This window comes from Schistocerca cancellata, chromosome 2 (assembly GCF_023864275.1).
Source record: "Schistocerca cancellata isolate TAMUIC-IGC-003103 chromosome 2, iqSchCanc2.1, whole genome shotgun sequence".
Lineage (NCBI taxonomy): Eukaryota > Metazoa > Arthropoda > Insecta > Orthoptera > Acrididae > Schistocerca > Schistocerca cancellata.
The window spans coordinates 812,734,270-812,751,106 of NC_064627.1; the positions used below are offsets into that span (position 1 = coordinate 812,734,270).

The following is a 16,837-nucleotide window of genomic DNA, read 5'->3' on the forward strand; positions in this document are numbered from 1 at the left end:
GATTAGGGTGAAGGGAAACACATTAAATGGTCCAAAATGGACTTAAAAGCGAGTGAATGAGTTTCAAGGTGTTTGAAAATGCCTCAGCAATATGTTGCAAGAGCTGCTTGATACAATACTTTTATCATGCACTTTTATTTTTCAAATAAATAGGCTGTTTCATTTACTTAAGTAGATACTCTGAAACATAATAGGTCATTTTTCATATGATTTTGAAGTCAATTTGAATTGCATAATTAATTGTTATGTCATTAGGAGGACACATGTAAGTAATGTTGCCTTTTGAGCTCTGTAACATAATTTTCAACAACTTCATGTCCAAGTAGTCACTAATATTACTTCCATCCATTGGTAGGAACAGGTATTGTCAATTTTTTCAATTGCAGTTAGGGTTATTGATTTATGAACAATCGAGTTACAAAAGAGACATCACATATATGGTAATTGTAATGTTTGAAATGTGTAACAACTCTATTTACCATAATGTCAGCTTGCTATGTTGTTGGCTAACATAATGTATCTAATTACCTTGTAATTACTGTAATTCACAAAACAAAATCAGATTAACAACATAAACCAAATGTGTATTTGGGATGCTGTATTATAAACTGAAATTCTCCTCACAGTAAAAAATAATGCACTCATATTTGCAACAGGAAACATGGTAGGAGTGCTTGGGATAATGTAGTTTCAGTGTGGGTAACAAAAAAATGTAATTAGTATTGCCGGCCGAAGTGGCCAAGCCGTTCTAGGCGCTACAGTCTGGAACCGCACGACCGTAATTAGTATTGTTTATTGTATCATTCCACTTATTTTACTATGAAAACAAGATATACATAATCATCTTTGTATCACATTTCATGCATTTTAATTGTAACCATCAGATGATTACATTTTTTTAAATTATCAACCATTTCTGTAATTGTAGTTGGCAAATTTGGGATAAGCAGCAATACATCAAATGTTAGCAAGAGTATAGAAGACTAGTGAGAAATTGTGTGTGGGAGGCCCAGTATGATGTAAGATTTTGAGCAGAAGCCCTAATGACTTTTCATGTCTTTCAAGAATCATAGTGTTCTCTGACCTATTTTCACTTATAACTTTTACAGGAAACATCATGTGCAGTGAAGCAACAAAATGATGATAACCTGTGGTCAACGTTTATTATTTTGAACAAACTGAATTGCACCCACCACATTTCAAGAACATATTATATTTCAGCTACAGTCTTCAAAATTAATATTTTGTAAAGACATTTACTTTGAATTATATTCTATTGACAACATATATCCCCAGCAAAGTGGTTACATTGCAACACCAAAACATATTTCTGCAAGAGACATATACAGTGAGCAAAGTGAGGCTGAATTTTTCTCTGCAGATAATTCAATGAGCAGTAATTTTAATCATATAGAATACTGATATTTGGTAACTAGGATTTTCTTATACTTTGTCCTTATTGGGGCCCTGCTTTTCTTTGTAGTTATTTTCACATTGTATCATATTTGTTTTCTCTTTCCATTAGTACGTAATGCCTGATGGTATGATATAAGAGAAAATACACTAACTGTTTGTCTTTTCTCAGATTTTCAGTATCTGTCACTGTCTGTAAGTAGGTAAAAAGTAGTGCTAAAGTTGTGTCTCCTGCGTTAGATTTTCAGTAGAAACAGTTTATTTAGCATTCATTTCAATGCAATAGTATCACAACATTGTTATTTTTTATTTTCTTTAACATAAATTATTTTACATTGTTACCTATAAATATAAGACATTGATTATATTTTCTTAAAAAATTATAACACATAAGTAAAATATCACATTCTTCCAATCTTTTCAATTGGAACTTCTATTATTACTTTAAAATATATTTCTTGGAAAATTACCTACACAACTACACCTATTCAACTACACACATAGTTAGTGGAAGACTAGTGATCCACATCATTACAGATGTGTTTCATGTCTAATAAAAATTAATTAATTTCCCTCAAAATTATACTGAAGTAATGCATATCGTGGAGACAGGACCTCCTCTGGTGTCAGCTACCTGCCAATGTATGAAACAGAATAATAACATTTCATCAGTTATATTTCTCTCAATTCAAAGGATCATACAAAATATTGAACAGGCACAGGCTTTTAAGGAATTTAGATAAGTACAGTTTATGGAAATTGTAACACAGAGACTACACGGAAAAATAGTTTCTTTAACTACTGCACATAGGCAGTCTGTTGCACCTTGCATACCACACTATTCTTTAAAAATCAGGAGAAATCATAAAATAGCTGCAAGGAACTGAAATAATTCTTTTAAAAATGATTGCATAATTGTTATAATTTTAAAATTTACTGAATAAACCAATCACTCCACTTTAAACAATGCTTACTCATTATATTGACTTATTATGTTCCTGTCTTAAGTTTATAGAAATAGAATTAATTAATACTTCATGATATATACTCAAACATTTCTTATACATTGGTGTCCAAAATTAAAGCAACAAACAGGAATTTTGCAAGGTTGCATTTATTTTGTCACAAAAGAGTACAAACAGATGACAGTAAAGTAGAGACAATATAAAATACAGAACTTAAACAATTGCAACATGCATAATTGTTGTGACTCGCCGATTATTCAAAGTGCCGCTGCGCAATTACACACGTCCTCTACGTGCGGCGCTGTCTGCCAGCCATGCAGCAGCTGCGCCACCTAAGCGGCCAGCCGAGCAGCGGCCGCTAGACTGAGACTCAGTGTTTAATCGAATGCCGACTTGTACATAGGTCAACTTACTCAGTGACTTATATGTGTTGTTGTGTTGTCCGAAATATGTATTAAATTTGAAGATTTAACAATTGGCGACGAGGATGGGATTTTTCCTTTTCACCGTTGACTCACAGGGTTCCATGGCTACTGTCGAGCAGCTCTTGCAAAATCTCCTTGAATAGCAAACGCTTCTAACAGCGGCGATTCGCGATTTCATCGAGGCGTCAAATGCGGGGCATTTCTCGTCATTGGCTGTACCTCCTTTTCCACCTTACGACGAGACGGAGGAAGACTGGTCTGATTATGAAAAACATCTTCGACAGCACTTCTTGGCATTTCATGTCACGGACGAACAACCATGTAAGTCTCTGTTCCTTTCCTGGATTTCACCTCAAATGTATCGGTTGTTGTCGCAATTGGCTCCTTTGAAGGATCCTGCATCTTTGTCCTTTGCTGAAATGTGCTCCCTTCTGTCTGTCTATTTTCAAAAGCAAACGCATGTGGTAGCCTCTCGTGTTGCCTTTTATCGTTGTCAAAAACAACCAAATCAGTCCTATCGCGTTTGGGCTGCTGAACTTCACAGCCTCAGTCGAAAGTGTCAATTTGTTACTGACGTTCACAAAGAATCCTATGCCGATTCCATGGTACGGGATGCTATTATCCAGTCGGCGCCCGACAAAGAAGTTCAGCAACATGCCCTTCAGTTGGCGAATCCGACTCTAGATGAAGTTCTCTCCATTGCGCAGTCTTTTGAAATTTCTCGCGCCGCTGGGGCGCAAATAGAAGTGTGGGGTGACCCTATGCCCCGTCCTGAAGAACTGTTCACTAAACTCGCTGGAGGACAGTATTTTTCTAAAATTGACCTGTCTGAAGCTTATCATCAACTTCCTCTCGACACTGCTTCCCGGCAGTTTCTGCTCCTTAACACGCCTTTCGGCCTCTATCAATACCAACGCTTGCCATTCGGGGTTGCTAGTGCCCCTGCTCTCGTTCAGCGATTCTTGGAACAATTATTGCTCCCTGTCCCGGGGTGTATCAATTACATGGACGACATTGTTGTCACTGGCTCCACCACTGAAGAACATCTTCAAAATCTCCGCACACTTTTTAATGTCTTACAGACTGCCGGTCTTAAGTGTAATCTTCAGAAATCACAATTTTTTCAGGCATCTATCACGTACTTGGGGTTTCAACTCTCTCGGGATGGTATTCATCCACTTCAACACACTGTTGCTGCGATCGATGCCCTTCCTCGCCCTACATCTGTTAAGGAACTGCAGGCTTTCTTGGGGAAAATAGCATACTATCACAAGTTTTTACCGTCTGCGGTGTCGGTGGCTCAGCCGTTGCATCGCCTGTTGCATAAAAATGTGCCTTTTCACTGGTCCGCGTCATGTGACACGGCTTTCCGGAAATTAAAGACTATGCTGAAACAGGCCCCATGCCTGGCTACTTATCGACCTGGCCAACATCTTGTTCTTGCCACAGACGCCTCTCAATACGGGGTCGGTGCAGTCATTGCGCACCGTTTTTCTGACGGTTCGGAACAACCCATCGCTTATGCCTCCAAAACGCTCACGGATGCCCAACAGAAGTATTCTCAAATTGAGAAAGAAGCTTTGGCCATCATTTATGCTCTTCATAAGTTTGGTGTTTTTCTATATGGCTCAAAATTTCATCTTATTACGGATCACAAACCGCTTGTTTCCTTGTTTCATCCATCAACGTCACTTCCCGACAAGGCTGCACACCGCCTCCAGCGTTGGGCTCTTTACTTGTCCTGTTTCAATTATGAGATTCATTTCCGGCCAATGGCTCAACATGCGAATGCTGATGCTTTGTCTCGCCTTCCCATGGGTCCTGATCAGGCATTCGATAGGGACGAACTTTTGTGTTTCTACCTGGATGTTGCCGAGCAGCGGGTTGTGGACGGGTTCCCCATCACTGGAGACAGGCTGGCGGCTGCTACGGGTTCTGACCCTACCCTCTCCCGGGTTTTATGCTGTATTCAGAAGGGTTGGCCAGATCGCCCGTCCGCTAAGACTTCTGATCCGTTGCGGAACTACTACACTTTGCGCTACCGCCTCACGGCTAGGGATGGTGTTATCCTCCTCTCCACTGACAATGCTTCGCCGCGTGTTGTGGTACCTGCGTCTTTGTGTGCTTCGGTCTTGCGCCTCCTTCACCAAGGGCACTGGGGTGTGTCTCGCACAAAATCTCTGGCACGCCGTCATGTGTACTGGCGTGGCATCGACTCTGAAATCGCACACATGGTCGCTGCCTGCGGCCCTTGCGCGTTACAGACCGCTGCCCCGAAGTCATCTTTGTCACCGTGACCTTCGCCTGAGAAGCCCTGGGAGCGTATTCATGCTGACTTTGCGGGACCCTTTTTAGGTACTTATTGGCTCCTCGTAATTGACACCTATTCTAACTTTCCTTTCATTGTCCGTTGCACGTCACCTACCACCGCAGTAACCACCAGTGCTCTCGCCCGCATTTTTTCTTGTTACTGATAATGGTCCGCAATTTGCCTCTTCCGACTTTGCGGATTTTTGTGCTCGTCATGGCGTTACGCACGTCATGGCCCCGCCGTTCCATCCACAATCCAACGGTGAGGCTGAATGACTGGTCCGCACATTTAAGGCTCAGATGCGGAAACTTCTGACTTCTTCTGCTGCTGATGACGCGCTTCTCCAGTTCCTGGCGTCTTACCGTTTCACCCCCATGAGTGATCACAGCCCTGCTGAGCTCTTACATGGCCGACAGCCCCGCACGCTACTTCATCTTCTGTGGCCTCCCACCTCACGGCCGCTGGTGCCTTCACTTGGCCGGTTCACCGCCGACGACCTCGTCTGGGTACGGGGATATGGCAGGCGGCCAAAATGGAGCCCAGGCCGCATCTTACGACACCATGGCAGACACCTGTATGAAATCCAGACGGACACGGGTGTTGCAGTGCGTCATTCGGACCAGCTTCGGCCTCAGGTGCCAGCAAAGCCTGTTCCGAATGCCGCCACACCACCTTTGGCTCTACCTCATGCTCAGGATCTTGGCATCTCTCAATACTCACAACGCAGCCCTCTCACCGTCTCGCGATGCCAGCACCAGAACGGACGCCACCAGGAGACATGCCCATGCAGGAACCAGAGGACCATCCTCTGTCAGAGTACATCTACTCGCCTCCTCCTCCAACGGACGCCGACACATCGCCCATGTCTCCTGTCATATCAACTGGACTTGCCGCAACGGGCAGATTGGTGCAGGGGGCCCCAGCAGATTCGACCCCTACGTCTCCTGTCATCTCGACCCGTTATCATTGGAGACACTTCCGTCCGTACGGGAAGCCTCCTCCTCGAGACTTTACGGTGAGTCAAACAACGCCTATGGACGTTAGCCATCTCCAGGACACCTCCATCAAGACCAGTGCAACAATTTCAAAGGGGGGAAAAGTGTTGTGACTCACCGATTATTCAAAGTGCCGCTGTGCAATTACGCATGTCCTCTACGTGCGGCGTTGTCTGCCAGCCATGCAGCAGCTGCGCCACCTAAGCGGCCAGCCGAGCAGCGGTCGCTAGACTGAGACTCAGTATTTAATCGAATGCCGACTGGTACACAGGTCAACTTACTCAGTGACTTAAATGTGTTGTTGTGTTGTCCGAAATATGTATTAAATTTGAAGATTTAACAATAATGGTAGACAGAAATGTTCTTAGTTATTTCCAACTTAACGGATTTGCACACATATTTTGACAATTGGTTAATGTGATTAGTTAGGGCTTTGACCACCTCTGGCTGCAATACAGGCCTCACTATGACGGGGCATGCTGTGAGTGATGTCATCAATCTCATGTTGAAGCAATAACACCCTAATCTACGATTTAAGTTCCAATGGCCTGGGGCCAAAATGCAAACATGATTGTCCAGCCTTCAAGCCATTCCACTGTTCAGCAAATTGATCCAACATTGTGCCAATTGCACACCACTTATGGATCCCCCTGACATTGTACCAATTACACACCACTTGTGGAATGTGAGTACGTGTGTAAGATCCAACTGATTTAATTCTGTGAAATATTTGATACATAATAACAACAGCATATAATAACTGTGTTAGAAGTACCACAAAAGATTTATTTCAATCAATACCATATAATATAAATCTGTACAATTTATCTCCAATTCCTGACTACATCCACAGTTCACATAATTAGCACTCTTACAAAAAGAAACTACACAAATCAATAATCTTCAAAGATGTGATATTGTTTGAAACATGTGGGTACATTTAATGGAACTTTGCCTCTCTTGCATTCCCATGTTTTTTCACTAAGTTTTTTATTTTTCATACGAACTTGATTGCCTTGATTTTGATCCCATTGGATCAATATGCTTGGGAAAAGGGGCCCAATTTTTCATGTACAAGCTCTCTAATATATCTCCATATGATATTCGTTCTTGTCCTTTACAATCTGGTTTTGGTATTTTCTTCAGAAATAATTTGTTTATTTCAATCCTATAATCAATGTAACTTTGTTTATTCCCTGTTATTTATTTTGTTGCACAAAATGTACAGATTGAAAAGACCAATATTTAACAGATAAAACCAAATTTTTTTTCATGACTGGGAAGCATGCTTTTATTTCGACTTGGTGATCAATTTCAGTCATTCTCTAGTTGTACTCAATAATACAACTCAGCTTAATAGTATGATTGGATTATTGTGTAATCATTCCTACTGTTTTGTGTTTTGTCATCATTATAAAAAAAAATTGCTTACATTTCCATTTTACAGTGAGTATTCAATTGCAGCTCCTCATTCTGTATTCTCCCATCTTTAATTTTAATTTACAGAAAGATTTTGACATATTCTTTCTGTTCACATGTACAAGGACATTTGTTTTGTAACTGTGCAATAGTGTCATAAATAATTTTGGTGGTGAGTATCAACTCTCTAGATATAAAGTGTGTTCTCAAGTTATTGCTATGGCTTTAAAATATATATATAGGCCATGACAAGGTAAACTGTGGTGATAGTGCCACTGAAGTCTGTTGACTGGGGTAGTAGCTCTTAGCCAACACTTCAGTGGCACTATCATCACAATTCATCTTATCATAGCCTATATATATTTTAAAGCCATAGCAATAACCTGAATCTGGCTCACATAATTTGTAAAATTTAATACCAAATCATGTCTTTTTATGGACTGAATTGGTTGTAATGTATGCATCCCTTATATTTCATGCTTACACTTCGTTCAAGTTTTTGATTCAGATACTTGGTGACGGGTCTTATTTTTCTCGGTTTGTCTGTATTGGCACCCAGATCATTATTTGCAAAGTGTAGACATCTTGTAATTTACAGATATATATTTTAGTTGCATTGTTCTTCTAAATATGGGTGTTTCTATATCAGCCCCCTTTGACCAATTCAGTTGAATTCTTGGTTTTTCCTCTGCACCATTATTATGGACAATGCAAAATAGCTTTTAATGTTATGCAATACACAGGAAATCATTTGTTGTCTATTCTTTGTACTCTATTTGAATTTGTTCATATTTGTTCTGCATATGAGTGAGTCTCAGTTACAATATTCTCCCAGAAAATGTTACCAGGTGCTATATTAAGTATATCTAGTTCTCTTTTATTTACTCCTATCTGATGTAAGTTTATCTCTTTTATGCCACGAGTCATTACATAGCTCCATAGTTTCAGACTTTCATATTTATTTCCAAATCCAGGGCTTTGGTAGTTGACCATCAGGGGTATCATTCTCAATAACTAATCACCCACAGTTGGTAGCAGAATTATGAAAATAACTCAATGTTGTCATCTTTTTTTTTTTTTTTTTTTTTTTTTTTTTTTTTTTTTTTTTTTTTTACGTGTGAATGTGAACTATAGTGATACGTAGCTGAGTGTGATTCAAATAGATAATGAGAATCTGTACAAGCCTGGCCTGTGTTGTGTGTAGTTGGGCATGTCTCAAGTCATGACTGCCAGGTTCGTGCAGTTTACATTTCATGCCACTGATGTACCATGGGCAAGGGTCATGATAATCGCATTGGCCCCAAATACCCTATCTGAGTCACACAAGGGATTATAAGTGAAGGGGTTAGTAAATTTGTTGCAATTCAACAAAGAAAAGTTGAGGCTAATGTTACATCAGCAGGTTTTTGTGCAATTTTCATCTATTTTGAGCCCCAAATACCATTGAAATAACAACAATTTTGTGATTTGAATACTGTTAACTGTTAATTGCCTTGAAATTGTTCACTGAAGAAGCTAGTTTCTGTTGGGACATCATCAGTATCGTTTGAAATTCTCATCAGAAGTCCCACAAAACAGGTAATTTATTTGAGGATTATTGCAATATGATTTCTATTCTAGTTACAGGAGTCATTTGCACAATATAGTGTAACAACATGGAACACGTCAATTTGCAGTACGATAGTCATTTGGACAATAGTTAATTAATAGTTAATAGACAATTTGAATGACTCTTTTATTGAAATTATGTGGAACAAGTCAGTTTACAGGATATGTATACATGAATAGTATTAACATTAATGGATGCATTGTCATTTTATTCATAATCATGCAACCACACTTAAAAACCAGTTTTTTAAAATGAAATTCATCAATAGAATAAAAGGAGTTGTCCAAGAGAAATGATTTTAATTAGATTTAAAAGTTGCTTCACTACCTGTCAAGACATTTTACGAGGGTGAATCAAATGAAAACCTTAAATATTTTTTTAAATATTATTTATTGTGCAGAAGTGGTACAAAGCTGTATCACTTTTAAACATAATCTCAAATGGTTCAAATGGCTCTGAGCACTATGGGACTTAACATCTGAGGTCATCAGTCCCCTAGAACTTAGAATTACGTAAACCTAACTAACCTACGGACATCACGCACATCCATGCCCGGGGCAGGATTCGAATCTGCGACCGTAGCAGTCGCCCGGTTCTGGACTGAAGTGCCTAGAACCGCTCAGCCAAAGCAGCCGGCAACATAATCTTCTCCATGCTCAATGCAAGTCCTCAACCGCTTACAAGGTGCATAAATTCCTGTAGAAAAAAAATTCTTTTGGTAGTCCGCGCAACCACTCGTGCACCACATGGCGTACCTCTTCATCAGAATGGAACTTCTTTCTTCCCACTGCACCTTTGAGTGGTCCAAACATATGGAAATCACTTGGGGCAAGGCCTGGTGAGTATGGTGGATGAGGGAGGCACTCAAAATGCAGGTCTGTGATTGTTGCAACTGTTGTACGGGCAGTGTGGGGCCTTGCATATTCATGTTGCAAAAGGACACCTGCTGACAGCAATCCACGTCGCTTTGATTTGATTGCAGGCCGCACATGATTTTTTACGAGATCTGTGTATGATGCACTGGTGACAGTGGCCCTCTAGGCATGTAATGCTCCAAAATGACACCTTTTTCGTCCCAAAAGAAAATCAGCATATCCTTCCCTGCTGATGGTTCTGTTCGAAACTTCTTTGGTTTTGGTGATGAGGAATGGCGCCATTCCGTGCTCGCTCTCTTCATTTCCAGTTGGTGGAAGTGAACCCAGGTTTCATCCCCAGCAATGATTCTTACAAGGAAGCCATCACCTTCTTGTTCAAAGCACCAAAGAAGTTCTTCACAAGCATCAACACATTGTTCTCTCATTTCAGGAGTCAGCTGGTCAGCTGCTGTGGCACCCATCTTGCAGACACTTTGTGAAACTGGAGCACATCATGCACAATGTGGTGTGCTGACCCATGACTAATCTGTAAACATGCTGCAATGTCATTCAGTGTCGCTCGGCAGTTTTCCTTCACTATGGCTTCAACTGCTGCAATGTTCTGTGGAGTCAACTCATTGTGCCTGACCGGGACGAGGAGCATCTTCCACTGAAGTCACACAATTTGCGAACTTCCTACTCCATTCATAGACTTGCTGCTCTGACAAACAAGCATCACCGTACTGAACCTTCATTCGTTGATGAATTTCAATAGATTTCACACCTTCACTACTCAAAAACCAAATAACAGAATGCTGTTCTGCCCTGGTGCAAGTCGCAAGTGGAGCGGCCATCTTTATACTTATATTGCGACGGTATGTGTGCATCTGCACTATGCTGCCACCTACAGGCCATTCTGCATGCAGTTAGTAGCATGCTTACCAACTTACAGGATAACAGCGCGAAATTTTGATTTGTTATTACAAATTTAAGGTTTTCATTTGACTCACCCTCATACATAATTAAACAAATGATCAAAAATTTTTTTCCTGCATATTGAACTCACCTCTGAACCTCTGACAGCTTTAAGAATGGATATTAGAGACCATTTTTCCCTCCAGTGTATGTACATCATTTTTCTTCTCAAACTGTGATGGATTATATATGACAAATTTCATTAGCAAAAATAAGCATTGTGACAGTGCAATGCCTAGTTCTTTCAAGCGGTACCTACATGACTTCCATGGGTGCATAGCACATATTATTCTCACTGCTTGCTTTTTTCAGTCAGTACTTCCTTTTTAAGTGATGAGTTACCTCAGAAAATTATTCCATATGGCATTATTGAGTGGAAATATGTAAAATATATCAGGAGGTTGATGTATTCATTTCCAAGATTAGGGCAATTGTATGAAGAGCAAAAGTAGATGAAAATTTTTTGAGAAGCTCAGTAATGTGCTTCTTCCAGTTCAAGTTTTCATCAATATGTACACCCAAAAAATTTGGAGCATTCTACCCCACACAGTGCCTCCAGTTCATGTGCTACACTAGTTGTTGGTCTGACTATTTGTTGTACAGAACTGAACGTAGTGTTTTTCCATTTTCATAGAACCATTTAATAGCTCTGGAAAATATCATTTAACTCTTCTATTGCTTTCTCTCTAATGGGATTTATTATAATACTAGTATCATCCGTAGAAACTACCAATTTTGCTTGCTTGTTGAGCATTAAGTGGAAAATCATTCAAATGCATAAAAAATAGGAGTGGACCCAAAACTGAATCCTGTGGGACATCCTTTATGACTTTTACCCCAACTACTAAAATTTTTCTACCTTTCCAACGTTGTATGAATTATTCAGCACAACCTTCTGCTTTCTGCTACAGACGCGATACAAACCAGGTGTCTGAAAATCCATAAATTCCATAAAACTTGAGCACCAAGGCCTTGGAGAGATCACAAAAGATACCAACTGGTGATATATTATTATTTAAGACTTGACTGAGTGTATAAATTGCATTCTCTTTCAAGCAACCTTTTGGAATCCAGACTGTGGTATGCTAAGTAAATTGTTTCCAGTTCAGTGTGCAGCTTTTCTTGAGTACATTTTTTTTAATATTCTGGAAAAAGATGTCAGTAAGAAAACTGGATGATAATTGTTTAAGTCTGTCAGTCTTGTCACCTTTCTTATGAAGTTGTTTAATAATTTCATATTTTAACCTATCTGGAGAAATCACCTCTGTCAGCAGTGCATTGCATCTATCACCAAATTACTTACTAATTTGGAATTACTTTTCAGAATTCAGTTTCAAATTCCATCAAACCTGCGAGAGCCTTTATATATATATAAAATTGCAGTAGCTTCAGTGAAGGATGCTGGTGCTACTTGCTTAAAGTTTTGTGGAATGAAATTTATAATATATTCTCTTGCTTCTTCAATGGAACCATTTAGTCTTACATTTGCTGCTATATTTAGAAAGGGATTGTTAAAAGTATTTATGAATTGTGAATCATCAGTCACAACATTGTCATTTAGTTTAATTGTTATGGAATCCTGTTCACTGACTGGCTGTCCTGTTCCCAGTTTGACAATGTTCCATATAGTTTTAATCTTGTTATCTATACAGGGTGTTACAAAAAGGTACAGCCAAACTTTCAGGAAACATTCCTCACACACAAATAAAGAAAAGATGTTATGCGGACATGTGTCCGGAAATGCTTAATTTCCATGTTAGAGCTCATTTTACTTTCGTCAGTATGTACTGTACTTCCTCGATTCACTGCCAGTTGGCCCAATTAAAGGAAGGTAATGTTGACTTTGGTGCTTGTGTTGACATGCGACTCATTGCTCTACAGTACTAGCATCAAGCACATCAGTACGTAGCATCAGCAGGTTAGTGTTCATCACGAACGTGGTTTTGCAGTCAGTGCAATGTTTACAAATGCAGAGTTGGCAGATGCCCATTTGATGTATGGATTAGCACGGGGCAATAGCTGTGGCACGGTACATTTGTATCGAGACAGATTTCCAGAATGAAGGTGTCCCAACAGGAAGATGTTCGAAGCAATTGATCAGTGTCTTAGGGATCACGGAACATTCCAGCCTACGACTCGCGACTGGGGAAGACCTAGAATGACGAGGACACCTGCAATGGATGAGGTAATTCTTCGTGCAGTTGACGTTAACCCTAATGTCAGCATCAGAGAAGTTGCTGCTATACAAGGTAACGTTGACCATGTCACTGTATGGAGAGTGCTATGGGAGAACCAGTTGTTTCCGTACCATGTACAGCGTGTGCAGGCACTATCAGCGGCTGATTGGCCTCCTTGGGTACACTTCTGCGAATGGCTCATCCAACAATGTGTCAATCCTCATTTCAGTACAAATGTTCTCTTTAGGGATGAGGCTTCATTCCAACGCAATCAAATTGTAAATTTTCGCAATCAACATGTGTGGGCTGATGAGAATCCGCACGCAATTGTGCAATCACGTCATCAACACAGATTTTCTGTGAACGTTTGGGCAGGCATTGTTGGTGATGTCTTGATTGGGCCCCATGTTCTTCCACCTACTCTCAATGGAGCATGTTATCATGATTTCATATGGGATGCTCTACCTGTGCTGCTACAACATGTGCCTTTACAAGTACGACACAACATGTGGTTCATGCACAATGGAGCTCCTGCACATTTCAGTCGAAGTGTTCGTATGCTTCTCAACAACAGATTCAGTGACCAATGGATTGGTAGAGGCGGACCAATTCCATGACCTCCATGCTCTCCTGACCTGAATCCTCTTGACTTTCATTTATGGGGGCATTTGAAAGCTCTTGTCTGTGCAACCCCGGTACGAAATGTAGAGACTCTTCATGCTCGTATTGTTGATGGCTGTGATACAATACGCCATTCTCCAGGGCTGCATCAGCGCATCAGGGATACCATGCGACGGAGGATGGATGCATGTATCCTCGCTAACGGAGGACATTTTGAACATTTCCTGTAACAAAGTGTTTGAAGTCACACTGGTACGTTCTGTTGCTGTGTGTTTCCATTCCATGATTAATGTGATTTGAAGAGAAGTAATAAAATGAGCTCCAACATGGAAAGTAAGCATTTCTGGACACATGTCCACATAACATATTTTCTTTCTTTGTGTGTGAGGAATGTTTCCTGAAAGTTTGGCTGTACCTTTTTGTAACACCCTGTATGATAGAGGGAAACATTCCACGTGGGAAAAATATATCTAAAAACAAAGATAATGTAACTTACCAAATGAAAGCGTTGGTATGTTGACAGACACACAGACAAACACAAACACACACACAAAATTCAAGCTTTCGCAACCCATGGAAGGAGAGGGAAAGACGAAAGGATGTCGGTTTTAAAGGAGAGGGTAAGGAGTCATTCCAGTCCCGGGAGCGGAAAGACTTACCTTAGGGGGGAAAAGGACACACACACACACACACACACACACACACACACACACACACACACACACACTCAGCAACTTGAAATTAGCGGAGGTTGAGGCCTGGTGGATAACGGGAAGAGAGGATATATTGAAGGGCAAGTTCCCATCTCCGGAGTTCTGATAGGTTGGTGTTAGTGGGAAGTATCCAGATAACCTGGACGGTGTAACACTGTGCCAAGATGTGCTGGCCATGCACCAAGCCATGTTTAGCCACAGGCTGATCCTCATTACCAACAAACACTGTCTGCCTGTGTCCATTCATGCGAATGGACAGTTTGTTGCTGGTCATTCCCGCATAGAAAGCTTCACAGTGTAGGCAGGTCAGTTGGTAAATCACGTGGGTGCTTTCACACGTGGATCTACCTTTGATCGTGTACATCTTCCGGGTCACAGGACTCGAGTGGTGGTGGTGGGAGGGTGCATGGGACAGGTTTTACACCGGGGGTGGTTACAAGGGTAGGAGCCAGAGGGTAGGGAAGGTGGTTTGGGGATTTCATAGGGATGAACCAAGAGGTTACGAAGGTTAGGTGGACAGCGGAAAGACACTCTTGGTGGAGTGGGGAGGATTTCATGAAGGATGGATCTCATTTCAGCGCAGGATTTGAGGAAGTCGTATCCCTGCTGGAGAGCCACATTCAGAGTCTGATGCAGTCCCGGAAAGCATCCTGTCACAAGTGGGGCACTTTTGGGGTTCTTCTGTTGGAGGTTCTGGGTTTGAGGGGATGAGGAAGTGGCTCTGGTTATATGCTTCTGTACCAGGTCGGGAGGGTAGTTGCGGGATGCGAAAGCTGTTTTCAGGTTGTTGGTGTATGGGTTCAGGGATTCAGGACTGGAGCAGATTCGTTTGCGACAAAGACCTAGGCTGTAGGGAAGGGACCGTTTGATATGGAATAGGTGGCAGCTGTCATAATGGAGGTACTGTTGCTTGTTGGTGGGTTTGATGTGGATGGATGTGTGAAGCTGGCCATTGGACAGATGGAGGTCAACGTCAAGGAAAGTAACATGGGATTTGGACTAGGACCAGTAAATCTGATGGAACCAAAGGAGTTGAGGTTGGAGAGGAAATTCTGGAGTTCTTCTTCACTGTGAGTCCAGATCATGAGGATGTCATCAATCACTGTACCAAACTTTGGGTTGGCAGGCCTGGGTAACCAAGAAGCGACCCATAAATAGGCTTCCCTCTCTTTCTCTCTTTCCTGATGAAGCAATCGCGGGTTGCGAGAGCTTGAATTTTGTGTGTGTGTTTGTGTGTCTATCAACATACCAACATTTTCATTTGGTAAGTTACATCATCTTTGTTTTTAGATATAATCTTGTTATCTGCATTATTTATTTCTATCAGAACCGGATGTTAAACAACTTTCCTTTAAAATTTTCTGTAGTCCACAAGTAATGTTGGATCTTGACTAACTCTGGCCTCTGCTTAAATTTCCCTCTTCTTCTTCCATGAGATTTCAATTTCCTTAATTATCCATGGCTTACTTTTTTATGTATCTTTTGGACAACTTTTTAGGAAAGCAACTTTCAAATAGTGACACAAATTTACTATGGAATAAATTGAATTTGACATTAACATATATGTCATCCTTACCACCCCTTTTAGTTTCCTCTTATAACATTGTATCCTGTTCTCATTAATAAACCTCACTGCTTTGTATGAACATGCTTCCAAGTTGCAAGATGCAATACTGTTTATTTCCATTAATTGGGTGTTGTTTCAGTGTGAGCACTGTCTTTAAAAATGCTATCAATCAGTGTTCTACAAATTTGCTGCACACAAGTTGGAAAATTGACTATTGAAATTAGATTAAACCATCCAAATAATAATTCTAGTTCATTTTTCCTGTTCATATCTTTTAAGAAATCTGCATGAAATCCCCACAAACTACTAACTCTTTCTTCTTGTCTGACAGATAATGCATCTAAATATCTCATAAATAGCTTAAAAGTTTCCTAGAGGGGATCTGTAGACTGTTACAATTAGCAGAAAAGTGTTCTGCAGTAACAACTCACAAGCACGTGTTTCTAGGTTTTGATCAATGCAAAATCTATTTCTTTCGATACTTTTCACTTTGTGTCCAACTTTTACATATGTTAAAACTCCTCATTTTTCCATGTTAATTCTACATGAAAATGATGCAAGTCTATAACCCCTGATATTTAACTTCTTCATCCCTGTGGTTACGTGGTGTTCAGGCAGGCACTGAACACCTATTCCTTCAGAGTTTTCCTTGCCATCTAAGCATACAATAAGTTCATCTATTTTGTATTTCAACCCTTTAACATTATGACTACGCAAGTTAATTTTATTTTTTTGGAAACTGTCACATTTGTTATGGCCTTTACTGCTCTAATTTCTTTCAGTACTTTCTGTC

General features: G+C 40.5%; 1 protein-coding gene across 1 annotated transcript in view; it reads right to left on the minus strand.

Annotated features, from left to right (window-relative positions):
- Positions 1-1,699: 1,699 nt before the first annotated feature.
- Positions 1,700-16,837, minus strand: part of LOC126162694 (uncharacterized) — a 75,983-nt gene continuing 60,845 nt past the window's right edge. Inside the window, exon 4 of the mRNA XM_049919348.1 lies at positions 1,700-2,047. The gene's annotated coding sequence lies outside the window, so the exon portion shown is untranslated. The remainder of the gene's footprint in view (positions 2,048-16,837) is intronic.